We start from the raw sequence: 23118 nt of genomic DNA on the forward strand, positions 1-23118 counted from the left end.
AGAGTACTATTTACTCATGAGAATATGGGTAAACTGGTATTTTACCCAACTCATTTGTTACCCAATCCATTTCTACCCATATCAAATATGAGCGAGTTAAATTATTACCCATTTTATGTTTACCCATTTTCAATGCACCCAAATTTGACCCAACCCACCCATTTGCCATCACTAATAGGGTATAATTCGCATTTAGAATAAGTGGGGGTAAGGAAAAGACTAAAATACCCCTCCTATTTTTGGGTAACTTTCCTTAAATGGACAACCTCACTTCAAAAGGGCACATATCCCTCATACGAGCTCGAAAATTAGCAAACTCAGTGGCATTTGAAAGAGGACTCAGATATATTTCATTTGATATCTCTTGGGTCTCCTAACTCATCATGTAATGAAAGTTATGGTCGTTTGATATTGACCCAAAACTTAAAAGAACTAAGGAATGACTTGAATGAATTCTCTTTCATTCTTTTTGGAACTCAAGGTGCTATATCTAGTGACCTGACCTTAATACTTTAAGAAATTTTAAATTCCTTTGTAAAATCCTACTCACAACGAAGAAGGGTTCGAGTCTTAGTTCAAAAAATTTCTGGGGTGTTACATTATCTCCCCCTTGGGATCATTCGTCCTCGAATGATGGCTGGATTGGTTATGGAACGGGGTTACTCTCACTATCACTTCTGACTCATGAACTTGCCTACTAACATAGGATGGATTCGTACCAAGAGTTGGGACTTCCTATAGCACCTAAATCAAGAACGATGATGTTGTGAACATAGTCACACTCTCTCTGAAGTTACCTTATTTGAAACAAAGGAAATTTGGGCATGAAGTAAGGATAGGAATACCATGCCTCATTGTCTGAAACTCATAGCTCTCACAAGGGTACATAACTTCTCTTACCAAGGCCTAAGTCTAACAACACGCTCTTACTATATTCAAGCTTGACCTAAATCCTAAGGTTCGGGTTCTATACCTCTCTATAGGGAGTCTCATCCCAAGAACATTACTCTTTCCCACCTCATTTAATCAACATTGGGCTCATATCAAGAACCACCTAATTTTTAACAACACCACATTCAAGCTTATTATTCTAACAACTCCATTGACTCTTACTAACCAACTCCCTAAGAAGATCTCATTCTCTCATCATCTCTACCCTACCAACTAGAATTTCCCGCATTATTACTCGAAACCAACTAAGGGCTCTCATTTAACTATTTCTCATAGTAAAACCTCATCCTCCTCTTCCTCCTTATTTACAACCTTGGATGGAATTATCACACCATCATTATCACTATAAGAACAGTAACCTTCTTCTTTTAACATACTCCACTACTAAAAGATCTCTGAAAAGATATCTCTTATACTCTTTTGAGCTCATTACTATCTTATTCTTAACACTGGACTTGATTTCTCATCTTATCATCTCCCCCTTAGGTCTAAAGCTGACACTTGGAAGCTATGGACTTATTTCATCATCTCTAAACTGGTCTACATCCTTTTTTCACAACTTAAGTGCTATTTGCTCACTTATATACCTCATTACTTAATCGGTTCTACAACCTTTGGAACATCATGACCCTCTTAAACAAATCATAAGCTTAGCTTAGATCTATCACTTCATGAATACTTTGTTCTCTTATTCAATACATGTATTTAGTTTCCTCTAACACGATGACATATCGACATCAACTCTATTTTGGTTAAAATATACTCTATCTCATCATGACTAGTAATTATTCCACTTCCTTCTATAAAGAACACTCTACAACATTATAATTCCTTATTCCACTCATAAAGGAACTCATCACTTTTAACTGACTGGGTGCATGATTGCAATAACATAATATGCCCCATCATTATCTCCTTTCCTTTGATTACTGAACCTCTGCATACATTCCTCTAACTCTGGGCACTTTCACTGCTACTACTCATAATTTTGTAACTCATGCTACCTTTTTGGATGAGAATACTATCAAATCTCTAAACATACTTCCTCATAAGGATCTCAGCTGAAACATGGCTTAGAATAGAGAGTACAACTCATTTTCAGTTTGAACGCACGATTCATATGAGCATGAGCGCATTCCTTTGAAACTCAACACTTAACTCACTCCTAGGCTTCTCTCAAGTCCCTCTGGAGTCTCATGACTTCCTCAAGATTTTTCTAAGAGAAACTCATCGATAAAGAACGGACTTTGCTTTTCAACCACTTCTAGTATGAGGGGTAGCCGAATGGTTATGAGAACACACGAGTTATAATAAGTCTCAATGACATATCTCTATTGCATGATTAAGAGTATGAAAGAAGGGATACTTTTTTAAATGTCTATAGTCCATCATTTATAGAAATGGGACCCTCACAACCATAAACAAGATCGTATTGACAACTTTTCATAGACACCCTATGACACTTGAACTCTGTGCTCCGATACCAAGTTTTTCACAACCCAAGCCTACACCCTGGACGTGGCCGGCACTCGAGAACCATTTTTGGTCCCTAAGCGAACCCTCATCCTGGCTTGTTACAAGAAGAAGACTAACTGAAGCATACAAAAGCATAAAACTGAATTAAATTTCATTGAACTCAAATACTCAACCTTTTTAAAAGTCTGTACAATACTCAAAATAAAAGTAAATACATAAACTCCTCAACTCTGTCTACCTATGAAGCCTCTACTATTATTGAAGGATATCGGGACAAGACCTACGTCATCTCTAAACTACTAATTGTAAGATAAAGGTGAATTCATCCTAAATATAAGAAGTCTCACCAAAGCTGACTGGAATTTCCCATGACCTCAACGAAATGACTGTTGACGATCCTGAAGACATGTATCTGCATCATGAAAAAATGCAGGCCAAATGGCTCAGTACATGGAATGTCCGAGCATGTAAGGGGAATTCTAAAGCATAAACATAGGCTTGAACTTGATAAACAGGAAACATAGTTACCTCTTCTCAACTCACTCAACTCAATAATAAGATACTCAACTCAAAGATTAGATACTCAACTCAAAGATTAGATACTCAACTCAAAGATGTGATATTCAACTCAAAGGTACTCAACTCAGGATAATCAACTCAAGATAAAGCAACAATAAGAGGTGTGATATATGGAAAGCTTTTAAAACAATAGATATCAACTCAATGTATTGAAGAATACAATAATAACTCAGTTTGTATATAAAAATACAATATAACTCTGTGGGAGTATCTCTAACCGACAATCATCACTATGACCTATGTGATGATACAACGTCTCGCCCACACTACCAGAAGTATCATATACCTTGTCGGGGTATAGAACCTCTCAACTAAGTGGATCCACTAAGTTATGCTTAAAAAATAATAAGGAATCATTTAAAAAGTATGACCCTTTACCCATTTTGGCATACATGGTTTATGGGGTGTGTGAGTTGTTTCAACTCTCCCCGATATTGTTGCTCAATTCTACTCCCAATAATATATATAACTCATGCTCAGGTGTTTAAAAATATAACTCTTCCTCTAGTTTGAGATAATTACTCAAACTACCCTCTTAAAAGAGGTAACTACTCTTCCAATAACTTTTAAACTCATAACTCATTTAGAAATCTTAGTTTTTCTTTTATCAATGCAAAAATTGATGCCTATGGGAATACAGAGTCCCCTTGTACTCATACTTGAAAACTCTTATTCAAAATCATATTATAATATGATTATTGATGAGTCGGGAAGTCATACTGCATAAACATTGATGGTATATCTAGATACCATATTGCATAAACATTGATGGAATAACTAGACACCATACTGCTTAAGCATTGATGACATAACTAGATACCATATTGCTTAAACATTGATGGCATACTCGATTGTCATAATAATCATGTTTTAGAAACTATTTTCTCAAAACTCATTTTTACTTTCTCAAAACTTAGTTTAAGAACTCAAGTGTTGGCTTTAAAAAGCTTCTCAAGATTAATAACTCACCATAGGGTTCATGCTGAATTATTGACATGAACAAATCAACTCAAGGATCTCAATAAAAATATAGAAACTCAATACTTAGGAATAGAATTTTAAAAGAAACAGGAACTCAAGAACTCAAAATCAACTTATCTCAAGAGTAGTCAAATCTAGGGGTATAATCCTAGATTTCTCTTTTACTGATTTGAAAGTAGAAGTAGGGCGTGAGGACGAACTAGTCCAACACTATGATAGCCTTACATACCTAGAAGAACAAGGTCTTGAATAATCTTGAAGAAGAATTTGATTAGAAGCCTTAAAACCCTAGATTGAAGGTAAACGATCAAGAAAACCTTTCTTGAGATTTTTTAATTAGTTTCTTGAAATCTCTATGGTCAAGAATTATGATTTTCATTAGTGATTCATAATTTTTTGGAGGAATTTGAGTTTAAAAGAATGGAATTCTTGGAGAAATACTTACTTTGAAGAAGAATTTTGAAAACAATTGAAAGAATCTTGAATGGAGTCTTCTACTTTGATTTTCCTAAGGGTTTTGCCCTAGGGTTTGACAGAGAAGAGAATGATGGTTTAAAAGATGTAAATCTTATTGTCTTGAGTGTTTTATTCATCAAGAAATTTGTTTAGGGTTTTCTTGGAGGTAAAAAGACAAAAAATACCCTTTTTAATGTTTTCCCGTCGGCTAATTCGTAACAACACTGTATTAGCTTACTAAAATGGTCATAACTTTTTACTCAGAAATTTGATTTACGTAAAATTGGTGGCATTGGAGAGTAAATTCAACTACCTTTTATTTCATTGGTTATGGGCCACATAACTCTTTATATTCTAAGGGATATGATCATTTGAAGTTGACCCAAGTACAATCTTACATCAAAACTTAATCGATAAGGAAACCTCAAGAACACGTATCAAGTACTCATCAAGAAATTAAATTGCTCAATATTTATGGATAGATTTGCAAAATAAACTCATTATTAGTGTTTGGGTGAGTAAATCCAACACTATGGAAGCTTACATGCCTCAAAGAACTAGGTTCTTGGCGAAATCTTGGATTTCTTGACAAACGCTTGAAACTTTAAACTTTTTCTCCTCTTGAATCTTCTCTCTAAGACCCTAAAACTCTTTTGGAGATGAATGAAACTAAGTTTACTCAATTTAGACTCTTAATTGGGTGTAATTCACGTTTAGAATAATTGGGGGTAAAGAAAAGACTAAAATACCCCTCCAACTTTTAGATAACTTTCCTTAAATGGATAGCCTGACTTCAAAAGGGCATGCCTTCCTCATACGAGCTCTAAAATTATAAAACTTGATGGCATTGGAAAGAGGACTCATAGATCTTTCATTTGATATCTCTTGGGTCTCCTAACTCATTATGTACTGAAAGTTATGGTCGATTGAAGTTGACCCAAAATATAAAAGAACTAAGGAATGACTTGAATGAATTCTCTTTAATTCTTTTTGGAACTCAAGGTGTTATATCTAGTGACATGACCTTAATACTTAAGAAATTTTAAATTCCTTGGTAAAATTCGACTCACAATGAAGAAGGTTGGAGTCTTAGTTCAAAAAATTTCCGGGGTGTTACAGAAAATTTATCTAACTAGTAAAAATCTCTAACATAATTATTAAAAACATCTACACTTTAAAATAATTATTAAAAATGTCAGTATGTCAATATTTTAGCAAATAAAGTTTATCCTAATATAATTCATTTACCTTCCTTTATTTCAAAGTTTGCCCACTCTTTTACTCCATTACCAATGAAAGGAAAGAAAAAAAAGCACAGTACTCACTTTTCTCTCTCTAATTTTTTTATCCAAATTCTATTATTTCTCTTTCTTTCTCATATGATTTCTTCCATTATTCTGTCTCTGCAAGTAACTTGAATCTTACCTAATCAAAATCAAAATTCTTCATTTTTTGAGAAATCTCAGAAATCATTCAAAATATTTTCAACCTTTTATACAGGTAAATACATTATCGTGAAGTATTTTTCCAGATTTTCGGTATTTATGATTTTTCGCAATTTCGACTTTACAGTTTGATTTTTTTCTATGATTTTTTTTTTTGTATAGGAAATATAGTTAGTTCATTAACATTCATATAGCATATATAGATTGTTTGATTTTGTATACATTGTTGTGTGTTTAGTAATTGTGAGATTTTTATTTAGGATTTTAGGTAAGGGAAAAGAATCCAATTTTAACTAATGTTTGATTCAAAGAGGATTACAAGAGGTATCCCAAATAATTATCAACTTTTTTGGGATTTTTCACCTATTGATTTATGCATTACCCAAGGATTGTTCGAAAATGTATGTTTTGCGTCTAAAATGACTTAAGAGAGTAGTTAAAAAAGAGAGTTGTGGGTGCGGAAGAAGTTGATGAACAAGTTTAACAATATTTGTATTCAATATTGATAAATGTATGTATTTACTTTCATACTTGTTTCCCTCTGTAAATAATTGTACCCCAATGATCAAAATTGTTTAACATAAATAGAGATTCACGTTCATTTAACAATATTTGTATTCAATACTAATAAATGTATGTATTTACTTTCATACTTGTATCTTTGTGTAAATAATTATATCTCAGTGATCAAAATTGTATTACATAAATGCGTATGTATTTGCATCTTTATCAAACATGTTTACAAATACACTACAATTATCATAACTTCGTATTTCAAACAACCACTTATAATGTACACTATAATTATCATAGTTTTTCCCATAATGAATATAAAAAAAAAACAAAAATAACCAGCCAAACACTTTATCAAAACGATTCGTTTTCAGATTGTGGATACAATATTTATCAAAATGATAGCGGATACAATATTTATCAAAATGATAACGGATACAATATTTATCAAAAGGATTCTTCGATTGCACTAAGCATTACAAAAAAAATATTTCTACAAATATTCTATATTCATTCTTATTTTTCGTTCAAACAAATTAAAATTAAAACTACCCAGCAAAACTAATGCCCTCACATAGTTCATAGCAGGTACAATTTACAATTATCACAACTTTCCATAGCCATTTTTGAATCAATGAAATGTTAAAAATCTATATTCGAAATTTGATGAAGAAGGGAGATTGGTGCCCTAGTCATTTACTTTTGAAATTGTAAGTGATGAGAATTTTAAGTGATATGTTCTAATATTCTTTCCGTGATTTTCTCATTTCTGTTATTAAATAATTGTATTCTTTCAAATCAAACAAATAAAAAATAAACAAATCTGAAGAATAACTGACTGAAATATTGACATTTTAAATATAAATATTGGAAATGATCAGAAAAGGTTTTATTAAATGTCAAAGTATTGACATTTTGAAAATTTTCCCAAAAAAATAATTCCTTTCCACCCAAATTCAACTTGATCTACCAAAAATACCCTGAACCCTTTTCTTGCTCTCACTTAGAGCCGTCAAAATGGGATTAGCACATGAGGCCGGCCCAGCCTAACCCGTTATTGGGATAGGGTTGAGATAGGACTTTTCAATCCCATTTAAAACTAGGGCTTATAAGCCCGGTTCATATAAGCCCTTGATCCTTGAAGCTTGATCTGAGCCGGGCCGGGGTCGGTCCATGGGCCAGAACTATTTACTTATGGGTAACTTACAACAATCTCACTAGTATATAAGTGAATTACTTAAATTCAAGCTATGTTGTTCTATAACAAATCTTCTTAGATTTTGGTATATCTAGATACATGTATCTCGAGATACATAAACTCAAAATTAGGTTAATTTATTCTAGATACAATCTATCCTAGTGGATTCACATATATCTAGAATGCATAGATAAATTTGTGCCCTCACCTTCCTTCCATCTCACTCGTCACTCTCTTATCTCACTAACGTATCTGGGATACATCACACCAAATACATGTATCTCGCGTATCTAGTATTATAGATACATACTAATCACACTAGATTTTTTGCTAGTGTTATTGAAACAACACCATTATTTGTCATATTTGATTTGAAAATATTCTCATTTCTTAATGTTATAGAATTTAAAGTGTGAAAAGAAAAAATATTACAAAAAAGAAGGGCTAGCCCACCCCAGCCCTTGGCCCTTCTAGGGTTGGGTTGGGTTGAACATTTTTAGGCCCTTCCAAATGAAGTGTCAACTCGCCTTAGCCCATCAAATTCCTTGGCCCGTGAGACTTGGGTCAGGTGGGACTGTTGGATGAAAAAGGCAAAAATAAATGAAAGAGTTTGAGAGACAGAAGGTTTCTTTTACTGCAAAACTTTCTTTCTTAAAAATCAAAACTCCTATTGCCCTTTTATAGGCTTACAATTAACTACTAAAGCTAAAATAAAGCAACACACAAATAATGGAAAACATGGAAAAGTGGTAAACACGGTCCACTACAATAAGAATATAATTTCATTGACTAAGTAAAACATAAACCCACTAATCCTAGAAAATAGACCCACAAACTGGTTTCTGCAAACTAACTATTTTGAAGAATTAGTCAACAGTCCCCCTTTCTTCAAAATCACAAACTCCCATTTGTCGTCTGAAGAAGTCATGCTTGTTGCGGGGCAGCGACTTTGTAAGAACATCAGCAATCTGTTTATTTGTGCCACAAAATTCCAGTGAGATTATTCCACCAGCGACTAGATCGCGAATAAAGTGATAGCGAGTGTCGATGTTCTTCATTCTACTGTGAAAAATAGGGTTTTTTCTCATAGCAATTGTCGCCTTGTTGTCACACCATATTTCCGTTGGACCAATCTGCTGTTGTTGAAGATCTGCTAACAATTTTCTTAACCAAACAACTTGACAACATTTTGAAGTTGCAGCCATGTATTCTGCTTCCGAAGATGACAAAGCTATTATATCTTGTTTTTTTGAACTCCATGAGACTGCTCCAGAGCCAAGACTAAAAATGTTCCCAGTTGTGCTCCTGCAATCATCCAAGCTACCTGCCTAATCACTATCAGTAAAGCCAATTAATCTGAAACCTGATACTTTTGAGTGCCAAATTCTGTGACTTGTTGTGCTAGCAACATATCACAAGATCTCTTGGCAGCACCTAGGTGTTGCTTTGAAGGACTATGCATAAACCTTGAAATCAAACTGACAGAAAATGCTATATCAGCCTTGTGTGCGATAAGTAGTTTAGACCACCAACCAAGCTTCTATAATAAGAAGCAGTTGTTGCACCTGTACCATTATCGAGTACCAACTTCTCATTCATATTCATAGGCATGGGAGATGGATTACAATTCAGCATGTTGAACCTCTTTAAAAGTTCAGTCGCATATTTCCTTTGTGAAATAAAAATTCCATCCGAATCTTGTCTCACCTCAAGCCGAAGAAAATAATGCAGCATACCCAAGTCGGACATCTCAAATTTACTCATCATGCAACTTTTAAATTCAGAAACAATAGATTCATAAGAGCCCATATATATAATATCATCGGCATAAAGACAAACAACCAGAAAGTCACTATTACCTCGCTTCTTCACATAAAATGTATGTTCATTGTTACGTTTTCTGAACTGTTGCTCTTAAAAAAAATAGTCAATTTTGCTATACCATGTCCGTGGTGCTTGCTTTAAATCGTACAACGCCTTCTTCAATCTGTATACTTTATTCTTTCCTTCACTAAAACTGAAGCCTTCAGGTCGGCAAACATAAACTTCTTCTTGTAAGTCGCCATTTAGGAAAGTACACTTAACATCAAATTGGTACACATTCCAACCAAGTTGAGCAGCCAAGGCTAGAGTAGTTCTAATCGTTACAAAGCGAGCTACTGGTGAGAACGTCTCATCAGAGTCAATGCCTTGTTGTTGAGAGTATCCTTTTGCAACAAGTCGAGCTTTATGCCTTTTGACATTTCCATCAGCATTGTACTTTGTTTTGAAAATCCATTTTAGCCCGATAACATTCTTCCCTTCCGGAAAATCAACTAGCTCCCAGGTCTGATTTTTCTTGATAGCCTTAATCTCTTCAATCATCACATCATGCCACTCTGGTTGCTTTGCAGCTTCTTCATAACATGTCGGTTCAGCAGCTAACATGGCAAAGCTACAAGATGTATAAACATCTTGCAGTGACCGGAACTTTGTTGGTGGCGTCTCGCTGGATGACGCCGAAGGTGGAGAACGAGAGCTTGATGGAGTAGAATTGTTGCTACTTCCATGAGCAGTATGGTCAGTATTGCTGCTACCAGGTGAGGAAAGATCAGAACTTGTTGTTTCAAGTATCCCTGTATGCCCTACTTTTGTGTGAGCCAGAATATGGATGGCTGAATCTTCTTTCTTGTCGTTCCACTCCCAGGCTGATTCTCCATTAAATACAACATTCCTGCTAATAATCACTTTGCCACTAGTAGGATTATACAGACTATATGCTTTGAATTGAGGGCTATAACCAATGAAAATGCATTTCTCTGATTTTTCATCTAGCGTAGAACGTAAATTAACCAAAGCATAAGCTATACAACCAAAAACATTCAAGTGCCTTACTCGTGGTTTCCGTCTTGTCCATGCTTCATATGGAGTTCGATTCAAAACCGACTTTTGTTGGAGAGATGTTTCAGAGGTACACAGCTACAACCACTGCTTCTCCCAAAAAATGAACAGGAAGTCCCCTTGCATTAAGTAAGCTTCTGGCCATCTCAACTACAGTACGATTCTTCCGCTCGGCAACCCCATTTTGTTGTGGCGAGTACGGTGTTGTAAGCTCCCTGCGAATTACATTCTCTTCACAACACAAAGTAAAATCATTAGATAAAAATTCACCACCACGGTCTGTGCGAAGAGCCTTAATGTTGCAGCCTGTTTGCTTCTCCACGAGTGCCTTGAATTTCCTGAAATTCTCAAATGCCTCTGATTTGAAATTCAGAAAATAAGCCCAACTCATACGGCTATAATCATCAGTAAATAGAAGAAAATACCGACTCCCACCAAGTGACTCGGTCTTCATTGGTCCACATAGGTCGGCATGTACAAGCTCAAGACAACGGGCAGCTCTCCATGATTTTCCTACAGGAAATGATTTTCTACTTTGTTTCCCGAAGATGCAACCTTCACATAAATCAAGATCACGCATTTCTAGTAACCCAAGTACCATATTCTTTCTAGTCAATAATTTCAGCCCATTAATGTTCAAATGGCCATAGCGAAGATGCCATAGTTGAGTTTCATTAACACCTTTACAAATTAAGGCATGATTTTCCACACTTGAAACATTAAGGGGAAACATGTTATTTTGGGTCATAGGCACAATTTCTATAGTCTGACCAGACTTAATATCACTGACAACATATGAACTATTTTTAAACAAAACAGAGTAACCACTTGCGATCAATTGTCCAACACTCAGCAAATTATGTACCAAACCAGGAACAAGTTGCACATCGCTAAGGAGTTTTACATTACCTTGCATTGTCTTGATGGCTATGGTTCCTTTGCCTTCAACTCGAACTTGCTTGTCATCACCAAGTCGAACCTCACTCTTTTGTGACTCATCGAGGTCTCTAAATAAAGACCTCTTCACTCTTTTGTGACTCATCGAGGTCTCTAAATAAAGACCTTATGTCAGTCATATGATTCGAGCATCCACTATCAATAAACCAAACATTATCAGTAATGTTAGTGATTGAAGAATGAGCCATGAAGAGCTTACTTTCATTCTCTGCGTTCTTAGAGAAATTTTCTTGATTCTGCTCGTCCTTTTGCTTAGTCCGATAATATGTTTCAGTATGACCAAACTTCTGGAAATACTGGCACTGAAAGTCACTCTTGGGCTGACGAGTGTTATTGAATTAACTTCTACCTCTACCGTGGCCTCGGCCACGAAATCTGCCTCTTCCTCTATCTCTGCCAGATGACTCCTATTTCACCTGGAATGTTTTTCTTCAATTTTCTCATGGGACCTATTTATCCTATCTTCATGAGCTATTAAAGAACCCATTAATTCATCAAATGAATAATCAGATAAATCCTTGCGTTCTTCAATAGCAGCAACCACATGCTCAAATTATTTGGTTAAAGATCTCAACACCTTGGCCACAACAATTTCATCAATAATATTCTCCCCATACGACTTCATGAGATTAACAATGGAAGAAACTCTAGACATATAATCTTGAACAGATTCATTACTTTTCATAAATAATGTTTCAAAATCATGACGCAAAGTTTGTAATTTTACAGTAATTACCTTCTTATCTCCCATATACTCCTGCTGCAGAATTTCCCAAGCTTCGTGAGAAATATCTGCTGCTGAAATTCGGGGAGAGATATCATCATGAAGTTCTTGTTGAATCGGGAACAACTCCTTCGAGTCTTTCTTGCGATTCTCCCGTAGCCGTTGTGCGTGGCCTTTATCCGGATCTGCAAATCCACTCTCCACCAAGTCCCACAACTCTTGAGACTTGAAGAGAGTCTACATCTTAAGACTCCAAAAATGATAGCTCATCCCTTTGAAAATTGGAAGATGTTGGGAGTTACTGTTAGAGTTTGCTGCCATTGTTTCTCTGGTTTGGTATTTTTGGGGCTAAAATTTTTTCTCTCGTTACTCTTAAAACCGACGCTGATACCAAATTTGTTGGATGAAAAAGGCAAAAGTAAATGAAAGAGTTTGAGAGACATAAGGTTTCTTTTACTGCAAAACTTTCTTTCTTAAAAACCAAAACTCCTATTGCCCTTTTATAGGCTTACAATTAACTACTAAAGCTAAAATAAAGCAACACACAAATTATAGAAATCATGGAAAAGTGGTAAACATGGTCCACTACAATAAGAATATAATTTCATTTACTAAGTAATATATAAATCCACTAATCCTAGAAAATAGACCCACAAACTGATTTATGCAAACTAACTATTTTGAAGAATTAGTCAACAGGGACTGGGGTGATCCTTTTTGATAACTCTATTCTTACTTCCATCATCTTTACAGTCCAAAGAGCTGATGAAAACCTAAGCCTATCTTGCAACTCATCTCCCTCACCCCGAGAATCCGCAAGATTTTACGCTCGGATCTCTACCACCCCTACCAATCATCTATGAACATCAATAGTGCCCTAGCTTCTCTAAAATGACTGAATCCAAGCGTTCACATTTCCAAATCTCTTGAAAACACCAAATACAAGTCAAAATCTGCGATTCAGATTCAAATGTTGGGTTTTTATATTTATTGCTTCTTCCTGTTCATCTTATCTTCGTTGTCTCTCAATCTATTCAAAGAAGTGATTCCTTGTTTTGTTGTTAATTTTTAATTCGAGCAGCCCATATTTCAAACTAACAGAGCCCTGGTTTTTTTTCCTATAAATAGGGCTCTTAAACTTTCTCAAAACTACGTCCTTTGGAAAATCTGTCTAGAGGGAGTTGATAGCGGAGTATAAGATTCAGAAGCACTAGTTTGCTTCCCTAGAGAAGGTCTGTATTTCTCCTCTGTCACCTTATTTAATTCATAGAGAAAAAATAGTCTTTTGAATGAATTGCTACTTGTTTAATTTTTGTTTCAAGTATTTGTTAGAATTTGTTTTTAGTATGCTAAATTACTAATCGAAAGTAGAAATCGTAAAAGCAAAATTATTGGTTAGTCAACTCGTCGCATATGTGATGAAGTTTGTTGCTTATCGAATTTCTATTTTTGAGACTAGTTAGAATCTGCTAGAATCTGCTTTACTCTTGTTCTGTCTCTTTGTAATTTTTGTTCAACGTTCCTACAAACTCTGTTTTTACTAAACTGACGTTTAGTTTTGTCTCATAACATTCATAACAGTTATGAGATTAGGCTGTGTCTCTATGGATTAATATTTAAGGTATTATTTAGTTTTCACTTTCCATATAATATGTTTAAGACCATAAAATTAATGGACTTTTTGATATATTTGACATATCTTTATTTTTATAACACAAGATTGAAAATTCTTCTTTCTTTTCTTAAGTTTCGTGCCAAGTCACAATTATGAGATTATGAAACCTTAAATGATAATGAGAACAATTTCAAGATTATGTTGTATGTCCAAAGATGTTTAATTTTTTAGAAAAAATTGTCTAGAAAGAAACCTCTTCAAATATTTTTTATTTTTTAGAAAAATTTTTCTAGAAAGAAACCTTTTCAAATATTTTTTATTTTCACGAAATATGGGAACATGTTTCTTTTAAGACTTCAATAGACTCTTTTAAGTTTTTTCTGGAAATCACTCTTTCCTTTCAAATATGAAAAATCAATGCTTTTCTTTTAATTTTTTTAAGCAAAATGTTTCAAACTCATGAATGAATTTTCTTTTAATTTGACCCTCTTTTAAGTTGGAAAAGTCATTTAATGTTCCCGCGTGAAATTAATATTTTTGATTAATTTTATAACTTAAGCTAGCTAGTCACGATAGTACTTTTATCTTTATAAAGCCAATTAGCACCTATTTATAATAGATATTTTAAATTCTGTAGTTATTTCAAAACCTTTTTAAACTTAACATAAGTTTGATCGGTAATCGTTTTTCACGGATCTTAAAGGATACTTAATCTCTTCCCTTTAGGATAACTAGAAACCTTACCTAGTATCACGTAAGTTAAGTAGACCATTAATTGGAGTTAACATTAGCATTACATTAGGTGGTGACTCCTTAAGTTAATTAATTTAGGAATCACCAATTTGTTGTACACTATTTGATGCAAGTTAAAATAGGGTATAACAAGGGTACTTTCAGTTCATTTATTGAGTTCAACTATTTATTTATTTCATTTGGTCTTATTATATACTGTACATTCAATATATGGATGTCATTTGGTGTTGCACATTTTATAATGCTGTTTTAGGTACTCACGATAGCAGACGTTCAATAAGATCTCTTTTCATCAGCAGTTGGTGAGACCTCCTTGCTTACGGACTGGCTTGGCTATAACTGATCAAGATTTTATAGGTAATATCGCCACTTCTGTGTTTCCTCTGCTGGTTGCACCAATGTTGTCTTTGCTTCAAAATGAGCTTAGCTTAAAAATACTGTGTTTGAGTGTGGGGGGGGAGAGGGGAGGGGGTGTTTAGGAATTGAAGTGGAATGAAAAGTACCTAAAAGACAGGAAAATGCAGCTAATAATCTGATTCTATCAACATGTGCCCCGTTGTGTGAATCATGCTTGGAGGACTCTTTAAGTCTGACGTCAACATGACATACATGGAGTGGTGGAAGGACAAAAACGTTGTGTCAGACGATGCAGTTAAGCGTGTAACCATAGGAAAACAGTCCAAAACTATTGGAAGCATACCAAGACTGTCATGAGGACAGTACGAAAAGTTTAATGCCTCTGTATGTTTTGAATTTGTGCAGAAATGTGATAAGGTTAGAACAGATGGAAGTCACAACGAATCTTCTTCAGCTTTGAATCATGGAATGTTGGGAAAAATACTTCAATATTCATATTGGATTAGAATTTTAAAGTAGTAAATAGCTTATCACAAATAGTGTGTCGTGGCAAGCCATTGCCTTGAAAGCGATTTCAGCCCGACTCCGATGCAAATCATTGTAGCTGGTCGCTCCCCAAGGTTCCGCAGTTACTCTCAAACATGTGCACTCGTTGCTGAAAGTTTGGAGTTGCACAAAAACAATTGCCCATAAATCCACATGATTATTTATGCTAATAAAAGAATTAGTTAAGGAGATAGTAAATAAAAGAAATGACTTTTGTTTTTCTTCTCCGTATTTAGCTCTCAAATGATACTCCTTAAATAGGAAAATCAATTACGTTTTCACCCATCAATAGAATGTAAGAAACTAACGTACAGTAGATATACTCTTACTTTAATGACAAATTTGTCATAATACAAAAGAAACTACAAGTCTTCGGAATACTTATTATATTTTCTTACAAAGGTAAGAAACTAACACTTGAGAAAAATGTGAACCATTATTGTGGAAGTAACTCTCCTATTTCACATATACTAACCACTTGACAATGTTCAGATAGATTAATTGCGAAGAGTTGAAAGATGTAACCTATCCTTTGTATTAAAAGAAAAGCAATATTATCCACAATCCCCCACTAATGCAAAGATAAAGAATACGAATAATTTCTGGGGAAAGAAAGGAACATGTACTTAAGTGTCAATATTTTTCAATTTGAATTATCACGTAGTGAAATGAGGCAAAAACACATATCCACAAAGTAAAGTACTCTTGCACTAAATGGACATAAGTTGAGACCCTCACAACGCATACCATATCCTTGATTTTATGCAAACTCCGCGATCCAACAAAGTACTTTTATGGTCATGCACACACACCTTGGGTCTTATGAGTGCTCTAGAAAGATGACCCAAGTCTTTCATAAAAGGCGACCACACCTTTACACTCACGTTGGTAAGTCCATCAAGTCTGTCTCAAATAGATCACCTTAAGGCTATAGAATCATTAAGAAAAAATAAGTTCAACCTTATAAAACACTGCCTCACTCCATAGGGATATAATAATGTGGCATATATTGAGGCCTAAAAGATCCACCACACTAACTCAATCAATGGGCTTTAGCCCCATTCCCCTCATTGTTTCAAGATTTATTTTTCTTGCCAAGCCCTTGTTCATGGGATCCGCCAAATTTCTTTCAGACCTTTGCATATCCCAAGGAAAAAACACCCTGTTCCAACAATTGTTTAACTGCACCATGTCTGATGATGATGTCTCTTTTTCCATTGTACACACTATTTTTGGCTATTCCAATTGTTGTATGTGAGTCACAATGAAGAGATACGGGTGAAGCTTGTCTTCCCCATACTAGAATATCTGCCAAAAGATTACTCAAACAATTAGTTTCTTGCCCTGCCAACTCGAGAGCAATGAATTCAGATTCCATGGTAGAACGTGCTATATAAGTCTGTTTGGAAGACTTTCACGAAATAGCACCTGCACCCAAAGTAAACACATAGCCACTGGTGAAGCTAACTTCATCATTGTCAATTACCCAGTTTGCGTCACAAAAATCTTCTAAAACAACAGGAAATGTTTTAAAATGAAAACACCAATCAATTGTACCTTTTAAATAACTTAGCAAGCGATGAAGAGCCTTCCAACATTCACTACTAGGATTATGAGTATATCTACTCAATCTACTTACAACATAAGCTATATCAAGCCGAGTATAGTTCATGAGAAACATTACACTCCCAATTATTTTAGCATGTTCAGTTTGAGAAACACTAGATTTTGTATTCTTTCTCAAGTGTAAGTTAGGATCATAAGGATTTCTCACTAGAACTATATCAAAACAATCAATTTTTTTCAACATCTTTTCAATGCAATGAGACTGACACAAAGAGAAACTATTAGCAGTTCTTCTGATTTTAACTCCCAAAATCACATCTACTTCACCAAGGTCTTTCATTTCAACTTTTGAAGATAAAAAATTCTTAGTCTCATTAATAACATTCACATTAGGATCAAAGATTAACATGTCATCTACATATAAACATATAATCACACAATCTGAACTTATCATCTTAGAAAAAACACAGGTATCAAATGAATTTACAACAAAGTCACTATCCACTAATGTGATATTAAATTTTTCATACTACTGCTTAGGTGCTTGTTTTAGTCCATACAAGGATTTTCTCAATTTGCATACTTTATCCTCTTGTCCTAGAACCACAAAACCCCAGGTTGAGTCATCTAGATCTGTTCCTCTAAATCACCATTTAGAAATGTTGTTTTGACATCCATTTGATGTGCCACTAAGTCATGAATAGCGGCTAAAGTAATAAGAGTCCTAATGGTCACTATTTTAGTCACAGGAGAATAAGTATCAAAGTAATCAACACCTTTCTTTCAGTTAAAACCCCTAATCACAAGTCTAGCCCTATATTTATCAATTGTACCATCAGGTCTCAGTTTCTTCTTAAGTATACACTTGCTACTTATAGGCTTACAACCTTTAGGTAAATCATACAAGTCCCAGGTGAGATTAGAAACTATAGAATCTAATTAATTTTTAATAGCCTCTTTCCAAAATATAACATCTATTGATCTCATTGCTTCATCATAAGTCTTAGGGTCTTCTTCTATTAAATAAATAGACACCAATTCATCATTTAAAATATAAATATCAAAATATTCAGTTAAGAAAGTAGTGATAAAATTAGGAACAAAAATAGTCTCAATTCTAATGTCTTTTACTCCTTCTAAGTTCATTTTCATGCTCATTAGAAATAACATTAGAAGAAGGTACAATACGAGAATTAGTAGACATAGATGTAGAAGCATTATTTTACAAATTACTTTGCACATTATTTTTCAAAGGAAAATTATGCTCAAAAAATTTTGCATCTCTAGATTTATGAATAGAATGATCCTTTAGAGACATAAATCTATATGCAGCACTATTTTGAGCATAACAATTAAATACAGTATCAAAGTCTTAGAACCAACATTTACTCATTTAAAATCTGGTAGACCAACCTTAGCCAAACACCCCCCCTCCCCCTCCACTTTCAAAAATTTCAAGTTAGGAGCAAACCCTTTCCAGAAATCATATGAGGTCTTCTCTAACTTCCAATGAGGGACTCTATTAAGATTATAGCATGTAAACAAGACTGCTTCTCCCCACATATTATGAGATAGACCAACGCTTAAAAGCATAGAATACATTATTTCCTTAAGGGCTTATTTTTTCTTTCGGCTACACCATTTTGTTGGAGAGTATAGGGAGCACTAACCTCATGTAAAATACCATTTTTCTCACACAAATCTTGTAGAGTTTTAGTACTATATTCACCGCCCCTATAAGATCTAAATCTCTTGATTTTTCTGTCTAATTGATTTTCCACTTCTGCTTTGAATTTCAAAAACATGCTTTCAGCTTCATCTTTAGACTTAAGAAGATATACCTTAGTGTATCTAGAAAAGTCATCAACAAAAGTAATGTAATAATTTTTCCCATCTTTGCTAACATTGTTCTTGAAATTTGTTAAATCTGAATGTATTAGTTCAAGTAATTCGATCTTTCTACTTATAACAGATTTGAAAGGTTTCTTGGCATGTTTTGCTTCTACACACACATGACATTTAGAAAAATCATCAGTTTTTCTAAGTCTTTTAATAGAAGCAATGTTAACATGACCTAGTCTACCATGCTACAAATTAATAGACTCTACAATATAAGTAGAATTTGAAATACTTGCATTATTGGCAATCTCTTGAACAATGTTTAATACAAATAATCCTCCACTAAGATATCCCTTCCCAAAAAAGTCGACTCCACTAGAAATAATTATTTTATCAGCTTTAAAAACAAGTTTAAGGCCTACTTTGTTGAGAAGTGCTCTTGAAACTAAGTTTCTACGAAGGGGGGGGGGGGGCGGGGAAGGTACAAAACAATTATTCAAGGACAATGTTTTTTCAGAAGTTAATTTAAGTAAGACTTTTCCTTTACCCGTAACTCCAGTAGTACTGGAGTTACCCATGTAAACACACTCTCCATCAATAGACTCTTCAAAGTTTTGGAATAACTCTTTATTGGCACAAATATGCCTTGAAGTGCCTGTGTCTAGTACCCAGTCAATTTTGTTAGCCACCAGATTTGCCTTAACGACTACACCAACAATCACTTCATTACCCTCAACAAGATGAGCTTGGATATCACTTTGTCCTTCATTCTTTGAGTCCTGCTCTTTTCTTTGATAGCAGTTTGTAGCGTTGTGACCAAGTTTTCCACAAACAAAACAAGGACCTTTAGATTTTTTGAATTTGGCTCTCCAGCTTGTTAAATTGATTTTTCTTCTTCACATGTTCCTTTTTCAAGACTTTCTTTCGTTTGTCTTTGAACCTGTCTTTCACAACAATATCAGAAGATTCAACAAGATTAGCTTTAGAAAAATTAAGAGAAAATGCTTCCATCTTATCTTTGAGATGGTTTGCCTCTTCTGTCCTCATATGAGTAATAAGTTCTTGGAGAGTTAATTTTTTTTTTTTATGTTTCAATTGATTTCTATAATCACTCCAAGATGGTGGGAATTTTTCAAGTAGATCATTAGCCTAAAAAGTCTATCAAATATTAATGTCCTCGTTGAGAACATCAACCGTCAAGTTTTCATTTTCGTGAACTTCTTCCATTATTAGCTTATTATCAACCATTTGGAATTTAACCCACTGGCTGACAACATATTTTTTCGTTTCATGCATTATCAACATCATATTTCTTTAGCAGATTTATAGATAACAAATAAATCAAATAAAAGATTAGTCATATGATTTAACAAATGTCCTCTCATAGTTCTATTATCCTTTTCAAAATTCGTTTTAACAATATCATCAACAACCACAACATTTCTAGAATTAGTAGTGGTAAAAGAACCATCTATAGAAGATTCGTTAAATAAAACATACTCAACTTCTAATTGTTCAAAGAAAACTAATTGTTTTTCTGACCAGCGTTTAAAAATTGTTTCCATCCAAAAGCTCAAGCTTTGAAAAATCAGGAAAAGTTTTGTTCAAAGAAATAGCCATTTATCAATATTGTATGTAAGTAAAATCTCTTTCAAATTGTTGGGATAAATACTAAAATATTGATATTGGATTAGAATTATAAAGTGCAAATACCTTATCACAAACACTGTGTAGTGGCAAGTCGCTGCCTTGAAAGCGATTTCGGCCCGACTCCGATGCAAATTGTTATAGCCGGTCGCTCCCCTAGGTTCCACAGTTACTCTCAAAAACATGCACTCGTGGCCGCAAGTTTAGAGTTGAACAAAAATAATTGCCCAGAAATCCACAATAGGAAGAATTATTATTTAAACCAATAAAAGAATTAGTGAAGTAGATAGTAAATGAAAGAAATGACTTTTGCTTTTTTTCTCTTTCTTTAGCTCCCAAATGATACTCCTTAAATAGGAAAATCATTTACGTTTTCAAGTACAAAAGTAACTTTTCAAGTCTTTTGAATACGTCCTATATTTTCTTACGAAGTTAAAAAATTACACTTGAGATAAATGTGAACCAATTATGTTTGATTAATTAACTCTCCTATTTCACATATACTAACGACTTAGCAATGTTCCTATAGATTAATTACGGAGAGTTAAAAGATGTAACTTATCCTTTGCATTAAAAGAAAAGGAATATTATCCACATGGAGTTCCCACCGAAAAGGGATGCCTTGGTAGCTAGAATCAAAACAGTTAAATGGAAAATCAGAAGAACTAGATGTAGATAAGGCATATGTAGTTAAATAAATGGGTGACACTATAGAGCAAGGACAACAATGACAAACTAGGTGGCTGTAAGCTTAAGTTGCTTGATAGTTCAGAACTTGCAAGTGAGGTTCCAAAATGAAATTAAGCACATACGATACAATTACATTCCATGATTGCGATACCTTCCATTAGCTTGACTAATCCAGATTTGTATTGTGTAGGGCTCATTAAAGGGGAAACACTCCCTGAGACCAGGAGTTTCCCTAGGTTCGATCCAGTCCATCTGAGTTAACTCCTTAGTCTTTGGGTTTAGTGACCAAACAACATCTAGGAAAAAGGGTCCACAAATAAACTATTGTTTCGTATGGATCAATAGATCTTTGCTTTTTGCCTGTTTGCTAAGTAGATTACTCTTATCTACATAGGGGAAACAAAGCATTGAACTGTTTACTATGTAACCAATTATTTTTAACGTTTATCATGAGATTTAACTTTTAAGTAATTTGATAGTCTAAATGTTTTATATACACGAATTAAAATTTAAACCCATATAGGAATGAAAGGGGACATAAGAAGATTATGAGCATCAATAGCAAAAAATATAAGAAAGTTCATCCAAACTCATGTTAGCGAATTTGATCAGACATATTTTACATCATCAATAAGCACAAACCATAAATCCTAAACCTTATCCTAAATAGAACTACCTGGGGAAAATACGAGCAACTATCACTGTAATGTCATCACTCTTTCCACCAACACCATCTTTGCCAACTTTGAGGCAGTCTATGGCAAACGGTGTATAAATACTTTTAATTTCTGAATTTTGTAGTGCATATTCTGCAATCTTTCGTGCTAACATCTTCGAAAATGTTCCCAGTTCGTACAAATCAGCTAGTTCGTCGCATGCTAATTTCTTAAATTCAATGTCATGAGCGTTATCGAACAATCCATCTGTAGCCATCACTATCATATTCCCTGTTCTTACTGTAACTTTAATTTCGTGTGCCATACTTGGATCATCAAATTTAACACCATTCCCTAACTGAAAAGGATAATTGAATCCTTTTTTCTGAATTTCTAATTTGTAAACTATTACCCCATCACTTATACCAACTCTTCTATCTAGTATGTTGACCGCACGTACAATATCACACGTTAAAGTCAAAATATAAGCCGTTAACGAACCTAGATATTTCTCTTTAAAATAAGCCTCGTTGAGAACTTTCATTGGCTGAGTTTTGTTCCTTTGATCTTTTTGCTTGTGAATCGATAGATCAACATTTCTAAACAACTGTCTCGAATATTCTTAAGAATTGATACCATTTTTGGCACAGCAACCAATGTCATCTACTACACCGATGGCTTCTTCCTCAATGTAAATAACATGTGCATCTTCCCTCAGAGGCGCTTTGCTAGATTTTGGTATGTAAAAGGAGCCAGCCACCATTTTCATCTTGAAATTCCCATTAATAAAACTTGAGACATTAGTACTCTCATCCTAAATGTTTAGATCCTCATCTATAGCCATCTCCTCTATAACATCTACCTCATCTATATCCATCTCATCTATAGCAATTTAGGAAACTAGTAAAGAAGTGACACAACCAAAAATTTATGTAAGGGATTCAAAAAGAATGACCAGAGTACTATTGCGCTTAGGATTTGAACTTGTGACCTAAAGCAATAATTGAATTTCCTTTACAAAAACAATCAAATCTTGACGGATTTCTTCATGGGAATTCACTAGTTCATATATAATTAAAAAAGAATCATGTCCCATAATCACGCAAAACACCAGAACATTTTACGGACATTGAATAACACCTTGACATGTTAGGTAATGTCTCGGTTTTATTTTGTTTGACCAATATGACTTGGCATGGAGTTTAAGAAATAAAAGAACTTTTGAATCTTGTGGTCTAAAAATAAAAATATGTCAAATGTATTAAAATGTCCATTAATTTTGTGATCTT

At 34.2% G+C, this 23118-nt stretch overlaps 1 pseudogene; it reads right to left on the reverse strand.

The window, feature by feature from the left end:
• Positions 1 to 21845: 21845 nt before the first annotated feature.
• Positions 21846 to 22706, reverse strand: LOC125856112 (probable protein phosphatase 2C 80; annotated as a pseudogene).
• Between the last annotated feature and the right edge of the window lie 412 nt (positions 22707 to 23118).

This window comes from Solanum stenotomum, chromosome 2, assembly GCF_019186545.1.
Source record: "Solanum stenotomum isolate F172 chromosome 2, ASM1918654v1, whole genome shotgun sequence".
NCBI lineage: Eukaryota > Viridiplantae > Streptophyta > Magnoliopsida > Solanales > Solanaceae > Solanum > Solanum stenotomum.